The following is a 15120-nucleotide window of genomic DNA, read 5'->3' as shown; positions in this document are numbered from 1 at the left end:
AATAGAGAGGATCCGAAGAAGAGCTACGCATTTCATCACAACGGTCACCAACTCCAGTGGCAGATGCTACAGACAGGCAATGTTCAGAAACGTGTAGCTATTAAGATTCCGAGAGCATACGTTCCTCGAAAATTCAACCAGTATATTGATAAATCCAACGTAATAGCGCGAAAAGGCGATGGACGTGGAGAGATTCCAACACACTTGGAGACTTTACCAGCAATCTTTCTTTCCGTGAAGAATTCGCGACTGGTTCAAAATGGCTCCAAGCACTATGGGACTTAACATCTGTGGTCATCAGTCTCCTAGACTTAGAACTACTTAAACCTAACTAACCTAAGGACATCACACATATCCATGCCAGAGGCAGGGTTCGAACCTGCGACCTTAGCAGCAACGCGGTTCCGGACTGAAGCACCGAGAACCGCTCGACCACCACGGCTGGCTTCGCGACTGAATTAGGAAAGGGAATAAGTGACAATGGTGCAAAAATTATCATTCACTGTAAAAGATGGCTTTCGGAGTATAGATACGGGTCTAGATGAGTCGGGCAACGTATTAGTTCGTCACACATATATCTCGCGAACTGACTGCGACAGCAAAAATCAGGAGAATTTCAGTTCTTACGGAGATTTCAGAGGCAGGAGGGTAGTTGTGGCACAAGGAGTACTTGCTGCCACACACCGTTAGAACGGTCTCACGAGCTGTACATGTAGATGTGTCCCGCTCTGTATCTGAGCGGTCAGCATAGCGGCTGCCATGCGGTGCTTGATTGCCAGTACTCCTAACGAGTTCTGTTTGGTGGGAGGCTCTGGCTCTGAGCACTATGGAACTCAACTGCTGAGGTCATAAGTCCCCTAGAACTTAGAACTACTTAAACCTAACCAACCTAAGGACATCACAAACATCCATGCCAGAGGCAGGATTCGAACCTGCGAACGTAGCGGTCGCACGGCTCCAGACTGTAACGCCTAGAACCGCTCGGCCACCCCGGCCGGCGTTTGGTGGGAGGTCTGGTGCAAGGTGCACTCATCCTCGTCATGCCAATTCAGGACGGACCTGAATGAGAAGTAGTGGCTCCATAATCTGGAATGATATGGCGCATGGTCGATATCACCTGAGCCTTCAAGCCCTGTACAGGGGGTCGTTTTCGGTTCATATGCTTCCTGGCCTAGTATCGTATTGTATCATACAAACAAGTTAATAAAATCTACTCAGGCAGCCAGGCACTTCTGGTGGTTAAAATTCCACGAGCTTCCGACCGAGCTCTCCTCAGCCATTATCAAATCGTACCACCACTTGACAACGCCAAGGAGAGCTCGGTCGAAAGCTCACGGTATTTTAACCACCTGACGCAACTGGGAGCCCGAGAAGATTTCCTTAATCCATATCGCCGCGATACCGTGCATTCATACATACAAACAAGTTGTTCAGGGACACTAAATATACAGACAGAGTGGCGTTCTTCCCGTCGTGAATGGAGCCGTCCGCCGGGTATGAGCGAGTGCCGGGTGGCGCCGCCAGACAGCGCCGACCAGCCAGCGGCCGGCCGCCAGGCGAAGGAGCCGCGGCGCGCCGGCCCAACTTAATGGCCGGATCCCGGAAATTGTGCTCACATATATCTCGCAGCAGATTTATGAAAGTGCTTTTCTTCCGAGTGGGGAAAGCGGGGGGTGAGAGAAAGGAGGCCGGGAGGGTCCGCGCGGGGCGGGGTGCGGCAGGAGGAGAAGAAATATATACAACGTTCCGCGTGCCGCCGTCCCCTTTCCCGCCCGCCAAACTGTACTTCCAACTTGGCGGCCTCCTCCCTCCCTGCCTGCCCCCTCATTCTCATCCCCTCCTCCACCTCCTCGCTCCGCCTCCACCCACTACCCTTTCCGCGGCGTTGCTTTGCTCGCTTAGCGCCTCGCCGCCACTCCTTCTTCCTATCTGGGAAAGCATTGCTGTAATTTTCGGGCGGCGAGATTTATGCGACGTTAAGGTGTGCGTTCTGCGCTGTTATCGGTATGGAATGCGGAGGGGAATTACCGGAGGAGCCGCGTGCGGGCTGTTGCGGAGCCTAGGTGAGGGGGGCGCGCGAGGTGCCAGGGGGGCAACTTCCTCGCGACTCCTCGGCTGGGGAATTGAGACTACGGGCCGCAACCCCGGCAGCAACAGCAGCAACACTGCCTGGCCGCTGCCTTTGGCACCCGTACCTTATACAGCAATGGGCAGTTATTTCTCGGCCGGTGACCAGTAGTCGCGGGGAAGGGAGGGGGCGCAGACCTGGGCCGAGATAGATGGTAACAGGCGGTCGGAGGTCGAACGCCGAAGGCTGCAGTTCACCGGCGTACGGAAGGAAGGAGGCGGTGGCGGTGGCTGCTCTGAAGGGAAGAGAAGGAGTCCTGCGGGGGTGAGGCAGGGGGTCCAACGGAGGGGGCAGTGGGGGAGGGGGGGGGGGAGGCGAGCGGGGCGTGAAGTTCGGCTAGAGGCAGGCCGGCCGCGCAATACGATTGATGCTTAACCGCGGAGTTGTAAGTTACGGCTCGAAAGAAAATAACACCAAATAACGGCCGGTGCCAGACCTGTAGGGTGGTAGTGGCGGCTGCTCTGAAGGCGGAGGAGGAGGAAAAAGGTGCTGGGCGGAAGAGAAACGTCCGGCTGTTAATACTCGCTGCAGAGAGGGTAGAGCAGCGTCAGCCAAGAAAGATGTCCCGGTCAGCTAACGAGCTCAGCCTTGTATTTATCGAAAGCCACTTTTAAGAACAATTTTGTGTCACTTTAAAGGGCACATAAATTCGCAGAAACGATTAAAAATAGTTTTCTGCTGAGGGCAACTACAGCTCAGGTAATCCCTGTTTCAGAAATATACATGAACTTTTACAGAAACACGACCTGTTTCGTGTGGTCAAATCACGTCTTCAGTATAATTTAAAAAACAAATATCTATCCTAATAATCTATGCTCTATGACAACCAATATGGAATACTCACACGTCAAAGAAAAAAAATAGTTCAAATGGCACTAAGCACTATGCGACTTAACATCTGAGGTCATCAGTCCCCTAGAACTTAGAACTACTTAAACCTAACTAACCTAAGGGCGTCACACACATCCATGCCAGAGAGCGGATTCGAACCTGCGACCGTAGCAGCACTTCGGTTCCGGACTGAAGCGCCTAGAAGCGCTCGGCCACAGCGGCCGGCACTCACATGTCAGTAAAACATTTAAGCCCTGATACGGTAAGGAGGGAGATTCAACCTTCTCAAAATAAAATGCTGTTACCCGCAACAAGAAAACTGACCTGTTGAAAAACTGACGTGTTAAAAGTGCGTTTACCTATTGTGAAAAGAGCAGAATAAGGAAACAAGAAAAGTTAAAGAGCTCCAGCTAGCAACGGTTGCCTCAATCATTGCCATCGTATTTGGATGATTGTAACTTTCCCCGCTATGTGTATGGTGGCGCTAGCGCGTTCCGTGCCACACATAAGCACGTTGTTTAGCAATGTGGCCCTGCACGACGAGACGGTTGCAGTGTTGCTGTCCGCTGCTTTCTGGTATGGAATGAGTTTTCATAACCATTGGCGTCCAATGTAGCTAGCTGGGGCTTTTCGCCTTTTCATTTTTTCTTGTTTTGTTCTTTCCATTGTAGGTAAACGCGCTTTTAACACGCCAGTTTTTAAACTGGTCGATTTGATGTATGGCGTTCCGCTTGTTGCGGGTAACTGTGGTTTATTCTGAGAAGGTTGAGTCCCCTCAAGGCCGTATCAGGGCTTAAATGTCTTACTGACGTGTGAGCAGCGCGGGATTAGCCGAGCGGTCTCAGGCACTGCAGTCATGGACTGTGCGGCTGGTCTCGGCGGAGGTTCGAGTCCTCTCTCGGGCATGGGTATGTGTGTTTGTCCTTACGATAATTTAGGTTAAGTAGTATGTAAACTTAGGGACTGATGACCTTAGCAGTTAAGTCCCATAAGATTTCAAACACATTTGAACATTTGAACTGACGTGTGAGCATTTGATACTGGTTTTTATAGAGCATAGTTTATCAGGATAGGTATTTTTTAATCATAATGTCGATTGTACGTTTCCTATATTGCAGATGTACATCTGAAGAAGCGAGTTGACATCATGAAACCAGTCGTGTTCCTGTAAAAGTTCATATACAGCTATAAGCAGTTTACTTGTGAAACATTCTGAAAAACAAAAAAGTGAACTACACCATGAGACTGTGGTGTCTTAATCTGGCAAAGGCCTCATTTAAATGCGGTCTAGACGGGCATTTAGAGGGATCCACAGAGATCAAAAACTGTAGGAGAAGACAGAGACAGGAAAATACACAACATAAAAATCGAAGATGTTGCTGGGTTGTTGTTTGGGGGAGGTCATCAGCCTTATCGGATTAGGGAAGGACGGGGAAGGAAGTCGGCCGTGCCCTTTCAAAGGAACCATCCCGGCATTTGCCTGGAGCGATTTAGGGAAATCACGGAAAAACTAAATCACGATGGTCGGCCGTGGGACTGAACCGTCGTCCTCCCGATTGCAAGTCCAGTGTGCTAGCCACTGCGCCACCTCGCTCGGTCAAGATGTTGTTTGTATGTGTTACTCTGAGGTGAACAGGTTAGCACATTTTGAAACTCTGAGGCGGTGCTTCTCATTCAAGTTGCATCTCAGCTGACCCCATGTGGCTGAGTGCAATCCGTTCCCTTAATCTTTCCGTCAGGGCAAACACGTGCCGGTCCTCCACTTGGCAATCAGACACGCTGACTGCTCAGCTTCGGAGGCGGTTAAAATATTTAAAAATATAAATAAACAGGCAGTTAAAATAAAAGTATAAATAAACGTAGTACGTCAGTCTGCTGTAGTGTGTGGTGTTGACGTCCTAATCTTCTTCTACAATATCAGTGGTGATCTTCATAGCACCTCAATCACACAATGGTGTATTCCGAAGGCTCCACCGATGGAGGATCATCGGTCTCAGCCCGTAGCGTGTACAGAAATGATGAACTGGTTTAACAGCCCTCTTCATGTCCAACCATACAGAAGAACGCTCACGTCTGTATCTGATAAATAGTTACGACTGTACAACGATCTCATCTAACTAATCTGGTATTTGGTCATTTCTCAAGTTCAGGTAGTGATTTTTGTATGAGGTTCATTCACTAAGTAATGCAACACGTTTTTTTCTCGTCCAGTTTCGGCTGTAAAAATGCGGAATTTTCTCGCTTCTGCCCCTATAGTTTCATGAAGTTCCAATAGATGGCCGTGCTACATGTAGTCTTCAAAATGGCGTCTGTAACGGAGGTGCATTCCAAGCAGAGAGCTGTCATGAAGGTTGCTTTTTTTTGTGACGGAGATCCAGAGCATCGCAGAGCGCTTGCAGACTGTCTACGGAGACCTGGTAGTGACCAGAAGTCATGTGATGGTCTTCTGGGACTCTGAAGGCGTTATTCTGTGTGATATCCTCCCTCATGGTGCAAGGACCAACTCTGTGGTGTATTGTGCTACCCTCAGGAAACTGAAGAAACGACTTCAGCATGTTCGTCGTCACAAAAATACAGACGAATTTCTCCTTCTCAACGACATCGTAAGACCTCACCTGAGAATAATTCACAGTTCTTCCTCATCCTATCTACAGCCCTGACCTCGCACCTTCCGACTGCCATCTGTTTGACCCAATAAAGGATGGCACTGGTGTGCCCAACGCTACCGGCTGACCGCCGGGTCATCCTCTGCCAATGGAGGTATGGGGTGGAGGGGCATGTGGTCACTACACTAATGTCCTGTCGTTGTCGGATTTCTTGACCTTTGGACTGCTACTCATTGTCAATACAATACAATACGACCAGCTCCTCAGTTGACCTCACGAAGATGAATACATTGTGTTCCAGTCCTCCCACCAACGAAGAATCGATGGCCGTACCGGGAATCGAGCCGTTGTTCTCTGTAGGGCCGCTGGCCGCACTGACCACTTAGTTTCAGAGGAGGATTTTGCTTATCGTACTAGCTTCATTCAGAGAAGCTGTAGCACGCACTGCGAACTAGAAGATGATCTCCATACTGTGACACAGAAGCATCACTTTTGGAGTTGAAAGAAGATAGTGTGACAGTTTGCTATTGTTACATTAAATGCAGCACACGGACGACATTGAATTCTTGTTTCTATCAGCAAGCTATTTGTTCTTTACTGCATTCTCTAGCCTGTGACATGGATCCACGAGGAGTATCAGCTAGCTGACACTCGAGGTAATGGAATTTGCTGCCTTTCAACCGCAGGTTTCTCGAAAGTCTATGGAGAACGAAGAGATCCAAGCAAGTGACAACAGGCGCATTACATGCTCACGTTCAAGAAAGGTGATAGAGAATATGCACAGAACTATGGACGTGATACCGAAATACCTTCTATAAGAACCAACGTGGATTTTGCAAACAGCACTCTTGTGAGTCTCTGTTCGCGCTTTTATTTGTATATTGTGAGCTGAGTGCTTGAGAGTAGTTAGAATTCTAAAAGCTGATGGACTCACTGTTGATCAAGGGTGTTGAGAAGAACTGAGGGAACAGTTTACGGAACTCCCTACCATGATTCTAAACATGCCACCAATCGAGTTGGAACAGTTAGAAAAACAGAAGACAATAAATTGGGACACGTCATCCTTTTAATCTACGACAAGACGAGAGAGAAAATAGAATCTGATACAGAGGTAATACGTTTTCTATCGTAGTAGGCGAGAAGGGTTGATTGTGCTCTATACATGTGGTTTTTCAAGAGATGGGGCCCCTCCACGCCCGCACCAACGTGGTGACCAAACCAAAAGTTCTACTGTCACCTCCGTAAACATGTTAGTTGTCTAGTAAGTGGATCATAGGATGCTGGGCTGTGATGTTGTCCGTGCGTCTGGGTAAGGCTACGTATTAACACGGTCCATCAGGTGATAGATAGTGGACGAAACGCGAGTGAGGGTAGCGATTTGAAGAGCAGAGGGAAAAAAGTGCTATGGCTCGTGCCGTGGGAAAAAAACCTCTGCGACAGTGGGATGGGTAGTAAGAGCAGTAGTGGCTTACTAGCTGCGATAGCTCATGCAAGGTTGGATTTGTTAGTATAGGTATCATGCATCATTACCGTGACAAGCGATGGCTATGTGTCCCAGTTGCTGCAGCTGCTACATTCCTGAAACAATCAAGATCGTTATACAGTAGTGGGAGATCGGCCATAGATCATCTCACTGTGTGGGGGGTGGGGGATGTGTGGAGCTTGTTTGCATGCAGTGTACGGTACGGCTTCCCTGTGTGGTGCCAGTTGTTCTACAGTGTATTTCAGCTGGATATCCAGTAATGGCGTCTAATTAACAGGGGCTCGCCTGTGCCGTTGTGTTTGCGTATGCTTGGCCATAGATGTTATGTCCTTACAAGTATGTCTTTTGGTCTTTTATGTTTCCATCTATGGTTGTGGTCGTAGTTCCCCAGATTCAGAATAAACGGGTTCTGCGGATGTCTGGAGTTTCTGTATAGTCTTGTGGTGATTTTGTGGATTACCTCCGTGAGAGTCTCAAGTCGGTATTCCCGGTGAAGGTCCGCGATGCGTGTGTATCGTGGAGCATTGCTTATGATTTTGGGTACTTTGTTTTGTATGAGTTGCAGACGGCGCAGGCGTGTAGGCGCAGCGTATCCCCAGACAGGAGCTGCGTACGTCATCAGGGGTCGGATAAGTGTCATGTACATGGACCTCGACACCCTTCTGTTCAGTGTGCTACGCCTGTTGAGCATAGGATAGAGCTGTTTGAGCCTCGCGCTAGCTCGGTTGGTCATGTGTTGTATGTGGTCCCCCCAGAGTAATTTCCGGTCCAGCCAGACACCGAGGTATTTGACTTTCTCGCGGAAACGTATTGGACGTGCATGTAGAGTTATTGGTCTGCAGTAGCGGTGTTTGCGCAGTTGCTTCGGCTTCGCACTTGTCGACGTTTACTCTAACATGCCATTTCTCCAACCAAGGCTCAGCCACTCTGAGTGCAGTCTGTAGGCGTGACGTAATGTTTGATGGTTTCCAATCTTGCGCAAGGATGGCTGTGTCATCCGCGTAGATTGCCATCATTGTGTTGTGTGTGGTTGGGAGATCGTTTATGTAGAGGTTAAACAATAGAGGCCCTAGGATGCTTCCCTGGGGTACTCCCGCGTGTATACCGAGTCGTGTTGATTGTTTTCCCTGCACGTCAGTGTTGAAACTCCTGTCTGTGAGGTATGAGTGTATTAGACGCAGCAGCCTGTCGGGGAATCCCGCGTCGCTGAGTTTGCGGGTGAGGCCGTTGTGCCATAGACGGTCGAAAGCCTTTTCGATGTCCAGGAACACTGCCCCTGTAGCTTTGTTTATGTTGAAGCCATGTGTTATATGTTCAACGACCCGTAGGAGTTGTTGTGTCGTGGAGTGGTGATTCCTGAAGCCGAATTGCTCCGGTCTCAGGATGTCATATGTTATGCAGTGCCTATTTCAACAATCTTACTGAGCGAGCTCAGAAGGCTGATGGGTCGGTAATTTTGTGGAAGGCTGTGGTCTTTCTCCGGCTTCCTGAACATCAGGACCTTGGCCGTCTTCCAAAAGGCGGGGAAGTGTTGGTGTTTTAGTATGGCATTCGTTATGTGTGTTAGGTACTCAGCTGCTTTATCCGTGAACTCCTGGAGGACACGATTTTGAATGCCATCATGACCAGGGGCTTTCCTAGCAGCGGAATGCATTATAGCCCAGGAGACTTCGGCTGTGCTAGCATGTCGAATGTCGTTGCGCGATGGTTGGGCTAGGATGCGTGTAACCTCTTGGTCAGTAGCAAATGTGAACACTGGATCTGATGGTACCAGGTTCGGTGTGAATGACGCTGCGAGGCTTCGAGCCATTAGTTCTGCTTTCTCTTCCGCTGAGTATGCAGGTCCGTCAGGCCCTTGAAGCGTTGGGGTGTATATTTTCTCCCTGGTGAAGTGTCGGGCTAGCTGCCACACGCCAGGTCGTGCGGTGTCCAGCCCTTCGAGTTTTTGATTCCACTGTTGTGTTCTATGTGTTTGTATTTTATCGTGTATGATGCCCTGTAGTCTGTTAATGTGCCGTTTGAAGTACGGACGCCTGGTGCGCTGCCATTGTCTCCTGAGGCGATTCCTCATTGAGATTAGGCCCAGGATTTCCTGGGACAGGGCCGCACTGCGTTGTTGTGAGGTGCGATCAGGTATGGTGCCTGCCATTGCGTCCCGGACGGCGTTAGTGAGGGTTTCTACTGCCTCGTCAATTTGTGCTGTTTCGTTAATTTCGTGTATAGGTGGGATGTGGCTATCAAGCGTTTGCTTGAACAATGTCCAATTCGCACGCCCGTAGTCCAACATCTTGCGTTGTTCCTTGTGCTGCAGTGTTTCCTCAATGTATAGTATTACAGGTTGGTGGTTTGAGGGCAGATCGTTTTGATAATCCATAGACGTTTTGCCTGTATTTAAAACAGTTGACTAGCCATAGAGATTCTTCCAGTATATAAAACAATTGAGTAGCCACAGATATTTTCCCAGTGAGTAAAACAGAAGTAGTACGATGCCGAAACATAGAGGTGATTCGCAAGTGCGCAGTTTATTACAACTCATCCACACAGGAAGTGGGAGTACTTACCTGTTCACTCGTGCATGCACATTACGATGTTCACCTTAAGTAAGCGTTACATGGAAATAAAAATGTAAGTGACTGGAATATATAAGTGAATGAACTTCAGGATACCTGAAGTATTGGCAGAAACAGCGAAATAAGTAGCCGTTTTCAGAAGGAGCAAAAATTATCAACGAAAGTAGTAATGCCTGTGATCAGCGGAAAGAATTTCATTGTGCATCGTGTGTTACCATCAGCGACTGCAATCATCCCATTCGATTTATTCGTCCACTGCCTCCAGAGGACGCTTTGCATGACCTGCATGTACAACAGGGTACATTCACTGAAGCCCACCCACCCCAACCCTTCTTCAGCGCCCAGGGTCAACTGGTGACTGTTCTCTATAAAAACGGGCAGTGCTTTCGCGAAGAACAGTTCCTCTTCGTCTTTCTTCTATGCACTCCGTTAGTCATAGTAACCAAAATGCCAACAGCCGACGTAGTTACAAGCAAGGGCATTGAACAGTGTCCGAGACAGTGAGACACTACGGCAACCAGGCGCATCACAAATAACAAGTTCTGCGGACGTCAGTGGTTCCTGCTACTTTTATTAGAGATACGGTGATGATGGCCGTTGAAAGCGCGATCACGCTATGTTCAAGAGGGGCCAGGAGATTGTGGAATTGTATCAACGGAACCGATTCCAATCAGATACAACTAATACACACACCTAAATTTGTTATTGTTGCTACACATAAATAAAACATCCGCTTTCCCATGATGGACGTACGGAAAAACGGGACATTGCTTGGCGTCAGGGTAACCGAGGCTCGTTTCGAAGGGCGGGATATGCAGCAAGATTTCATAATACCTTTTGAGTGCTTTCTTGAGACAGCTTGCAGCACAGACTGTGGGTGCACATAGTGGTGTCACCGCCAGACACCACGCTTGCTAGGTGGTAGCTTTAAATCGGCCGCGGTCCATTAGTACATGTCGGACCCGCGTGTCGCCACTGTCAGTGATCGCAGACCGAGCGCCACCACACGGCAGGTCTCGAGAGACTTACTAGCACTCGCCCCAGTTGTACGGACGACTTAGCTAGCGATGCAACACTGACGAAGCCTCGTTTATTTGCAGAGAAGATAGAATAGCCTTCAGCTAAGTCAATGGCTACGACCTAGCAAGGCGCCATAGCAATTGACAGTTATCGTATGAAGCATGTCTCATCAAGAACGATGTATACAAATGATGGATTAAAGTATTCCAGCAGCAACGTACTTTTCTTTATAGCATTCATTACGTATCCTGTTTCAGACCTCACGCCATCCTGCGTGAGCTTATAGCGTGCATTTCGGTCTCCTCAAACCACACTGTGTCGGCACTTCTGTCGACACATCACACATTGCCACGGCAACCGCGATAGTCGAGTACATCTTCTCGCGACATGATCGTATTGCTACCGCGACTAAACTTTGCACGTCTGACTCCAAGATGATACAGGTATGAACATGTTGTAAGTTAAGATGGCGGCAGACGTCTAAAAGAACCTTCACGCACTATCAGCTCAAAGTAGACGAGACGAGAGACTGCGTCAGAGTGGGCTGGAGAGTGTACTTCTCCTATTTTTGTAACATATGTGGCGTGCCTCCACTGTTAGAAACATAGTCCGCACAGACAACCTACAGGTGAGGCTGCGCTGATCTCTTGCTCTGTTTGTTTGATGTGCGGGCGGAGGTGTCCTATAAGCTCTGTGGTTGGCTAATCTATTGGGTGGCATCCCGATGGGACTCAGAGGAAACATACTTCGCTGTGACAATGTGACCTCAAAGTAAATTTAAACCAAACAGCTTTTCTTGTCTTTTAATGGTCCAGCTTGGGATTTTTAATAACATACTCTGCGGGTATTAGAGACCTATTCTGATCATATCATCCGATCGCCCTATACTTTAGCAACACATCGGCGGGTCCAGAATCTCGAACAAAATTCATTTAACGGGGAAAATTTGCATATAAAATTTTTCAACTCCCTTAATACGCCGGAAATTGACCCGTGATTGCGATCATTGGACTCGTAATTTCCCCCTCTGACTGAATTTGCTATTGGATTTTAAATTAACTGATTAAATCTGTACTGTCTCTTTCTATCGAGTGGACGTAACGACTGCTAGGACCTCCACACATATGTGGGATGTGCTCTGGAAAAGTGTATGGTTTATAAATTGTCCAGAAAAAAGACTTCAGATAACATTTAAATATGCTATGCTACATGTCGGATATTCTATATTACTGGAAAATAGTCAATAGTATACATCTAATGCATTTCTGAGCCACTGATACCTGCAGTTTTCGTTGTAGTATTGTAATTACAAACATTATTATTCTTCTAAATCGTATTTGATTATTTGTGGGCAATCAACACTTTCTGTATGATAATTTACCACAAAAATTATGCCATGCGACAGTAACTGGTTGATATATGTGAAATATATGAAAGAGCTGTTTGTTTGCATATGAATCTATCAGGTGAAGTTAAGTTTGCATTTCTTCCTGTTCGAACGTTCATCAACATATACACCCAAACATTTGATGTAGGCCTATTCTACAGTATTGGTCAGTACCTGAGCACGTGATCCTGAGCAGCATGGTCCAGCGTTAAGACGTGGACTCGAACTGGGGAGGGTGGCGGTTCAGATCCTCGTTCGGTCACCCACATTTAGATTTTCTGTGGACTCCCTAAATCGCCTAAGGCAAACGCTGGGATGGTTCCTCTGATAAGACCAGGGTCGATTTCCTTCCCCAAGGCTCTTCTGACCTCATAGTCGCTGGGACATGAGTCTTGATTTTCCTTCATTCGTTTCGCTAATGTGCTACTTAAATGTTATGTGCTGCATTAGGTGTTGTTCTGTTTGTAGCTCACAACTGAACATAATTTTATTATGTTTTTAAAAAGTGAAGAGTGTCCATTTAGTGATGCTCAGTTAAAAAATCACGGGAAAGACATTACTGACAGGAACAGTGTGTCATCTTGGATCGTCGGCATGATTTCGCGATACTCCTAATCATGCTATTGGATGCCAAGATAGTTGACAGGTCAACCAGTGCTTACTTCCTTCATAGACTCCTGGAGATATTCTGTTCTAGTTGTTTTATTTCCACATTTAAGTTTATGGTACAGCAGGACTATTCCACCCACGGGGCTAATCTACCTAAAGTAGGAAATGTCGGAACAGTGTACTAGTTCCTCACAGAGTGAAGGTCGTTTTGCCTGCAGTGTGCGCCAGTATCTCTGTGTCGCCGCATGTGCTTCTAGTAAGGCTGTTTTCTGTTACAATATTAACAAGACATAAGAAGAAACTTTAGAGGTAAGCGTATTGTGATGGGTTATTGCCGAAGTTAAAAAATACAGTATAACAAATTAAGATGTACCATACACAATAATGTGAAATTTTAAACTCTTTATGTTACTTGTATAACGATACAGGCTATGCAGTATGTGTATCTTCAAACATTGCTGGGGTTTTCCACAAAGGTCTGATATGGCCCTTCTTTCGAAATGTCTGCACATGGGGCTGTTCGCCCTGTACACGTGGGGCTATTTCCGCTCTGTCAAATTATTAGATTAATCGAGGTTTAATGCTAAATTCTGGAGAACATTTTTGTTGATTCCTTTTCAGACGGTCCGTACATACAAAAGGAAAAAGCCAAGTGCTTCATGGCCTGAGGAAGGTATGAGACAAGCAGTAAAAATTGTTATAGATGGAGACGTGAGTATGACAGGAGCTGCTGCGTTGTTCAAAATTCCTTATTCGACATTTAAAGACCGGGTAACTATTTCAAAACGTGATGCGGCACTGAGAGAAAAAAAAACTCATAGACTAGCTGGTCATCCGACTATATTCATCCCAGAAGAAGAGGATGATTCAAGTTCTGCGTTGAAAGACTTAGCTTCAAGTGGTTTCTTGCTGCACTCCTGAACAAATTCTAAGAGCAGCATTCACGTATGCAACGACTGATAACATCAAGCTTCCCTGAGCCATGGAGCACATGATTGCAGGTGTTGACTTGCTTACAGGATTTATGAAAAAGGGTAGTGATTTATCACTCCGAAAACCACAAGGCCTGTCAAAAGCTAGAGCGAAGGAGATGAATAAGCAGGCTGTGACCGCATTTTTCGACGTGTATCGGAATTTGCATGAGCGGATTGGAGTTTGTGGGAAGCCTCATCTCATCTTCAGTATTGACCAGACGGATTTCCCCCTTAATAATTCTCCACCTAAAACAGTGACAACAAAAGTTACCAGAGGCGTAGTGAAGATAACAAACGAGGAGAGCGGAAAAGCGTCACTATTATAGCTTGCTGTAGTGCTAGTGGCGTTTTTATTCCTCCCTTAGCTATCTTCAAAGGTGTTCTATTTAGAGAGGTGTACAAACATCCCCTACCAGTGGGTTCAGAAGGCACCGTGTCTGATTCTGAGTATGTGAACGAACATTCTATATCAGGAGGTGCAACCAACAAGTTTAACTTCGGAGGAGAGCTTAGAATACAGCTGCCACCGTTGAAAATTGTGTTAAGGATTCTTTTAGTTGTTTCATCTTACATAGACCTACTTTGTGCGATCATGGAAGTGTTTTTGAACACTGTCACTGATTTTAGTCAGGTATCTTCACTAATACACTCGCATTCCTTCTGGGCCTGGTTTGACAGTGAGGTGACAAAAGTCGTGGGGTAGCGATAAATACGTATGAGATGGCTGTAGTATCGCGTACACAAGTTATAAAAGGGCAATGCATTGGCAGATCTATCATTTGTACTCAGGTAATTTATGTCGAAAGTTTTGCGACGACATTACGGCCGCACTATGGTAGTTAACAGACTTCGAACAAAGAAAAGTAGTCGGGGCTAGACGAATGAGGGAATTTAAGATTTCGAGATCCACAATGTCAAGAGTGTGGCGAGAATACCAAATTTCAGATATTGCATCTTACCAAGCACGACCCAGTATCCAACTGCCTTCACTTAACGACCGAGAGCAGCGCCGTGTCCGTGTACTTCTCAGTGCTGATAGACACGCAAAAGTGAGTGAAATAAGCGCAGAAATCATGTGGGACGTAAGACAAACGTATCCGATAGGACAGTGCGCAGAAATTTGGCGTTAATGGGTTATGGCAGCAAACGACCGACGCGAATATCTTTGCTAACAGCATGGCACCGCCTGCTACGCCACTCCTGGACTCGTGACCATAGCGGCTGGACCCTAGATGATTGGAAAACCGTCTGGCCAGTTGAGTCCCGATTTCAGTTGGTAATAGGTGATGGTAGGGTTCAAGACCCCACGAAGTTATGAATTCAAGTTGTCAACAAGGCATTGTGCAAACTAGCAGTGGCTCCGTAAAGGTGTGGGCTATGTTTACATGAAATAGACTGAGTCCTCTGGCCCAATTGAACCGATAATTGAGTGAAATGATTACTTTCGGCTACCTGGAGACCATTTCAAATCATTCATGGTCTCATGTCAAAACCACTACCTGTTATATGAGG

At 47.0% G+C, this 15120-nt stretch overlaps 1 protein-coding gene across 1 annotated transcript in view; it reads left to right on the top strand.

Moving 5' to 3' along the window:
- The window catches only part of LOC124798898, a 579112-nt gene that overhangs the window by 312279 nt on the left and 251713 nt on the right, over nucleotides 1-15120 (top strand). The gene's annotated exons all lie outside the window — the stretch shown is intronic.

This window comes from Schistocerca piceifrons, chromosome 5, assembly GCF_021461385.2.
Source record: "Schistocerca piceifrons isolate TAMUIC-IGC-003096 chromosome 5, iqSchPice1.1, whole genome shotgun sequence".
NCBI lineage: Eukaryota > Metazoa > Arthropoda > Insecta > Orthoptera > Acrididae > Schistocerca > Schistocerca piceifrons.
The sequence above is the reverse complement of the archived record's forward strand: the minus strand, read 5'-3'. Positions and strand labels throughout refer to the sequence as shown.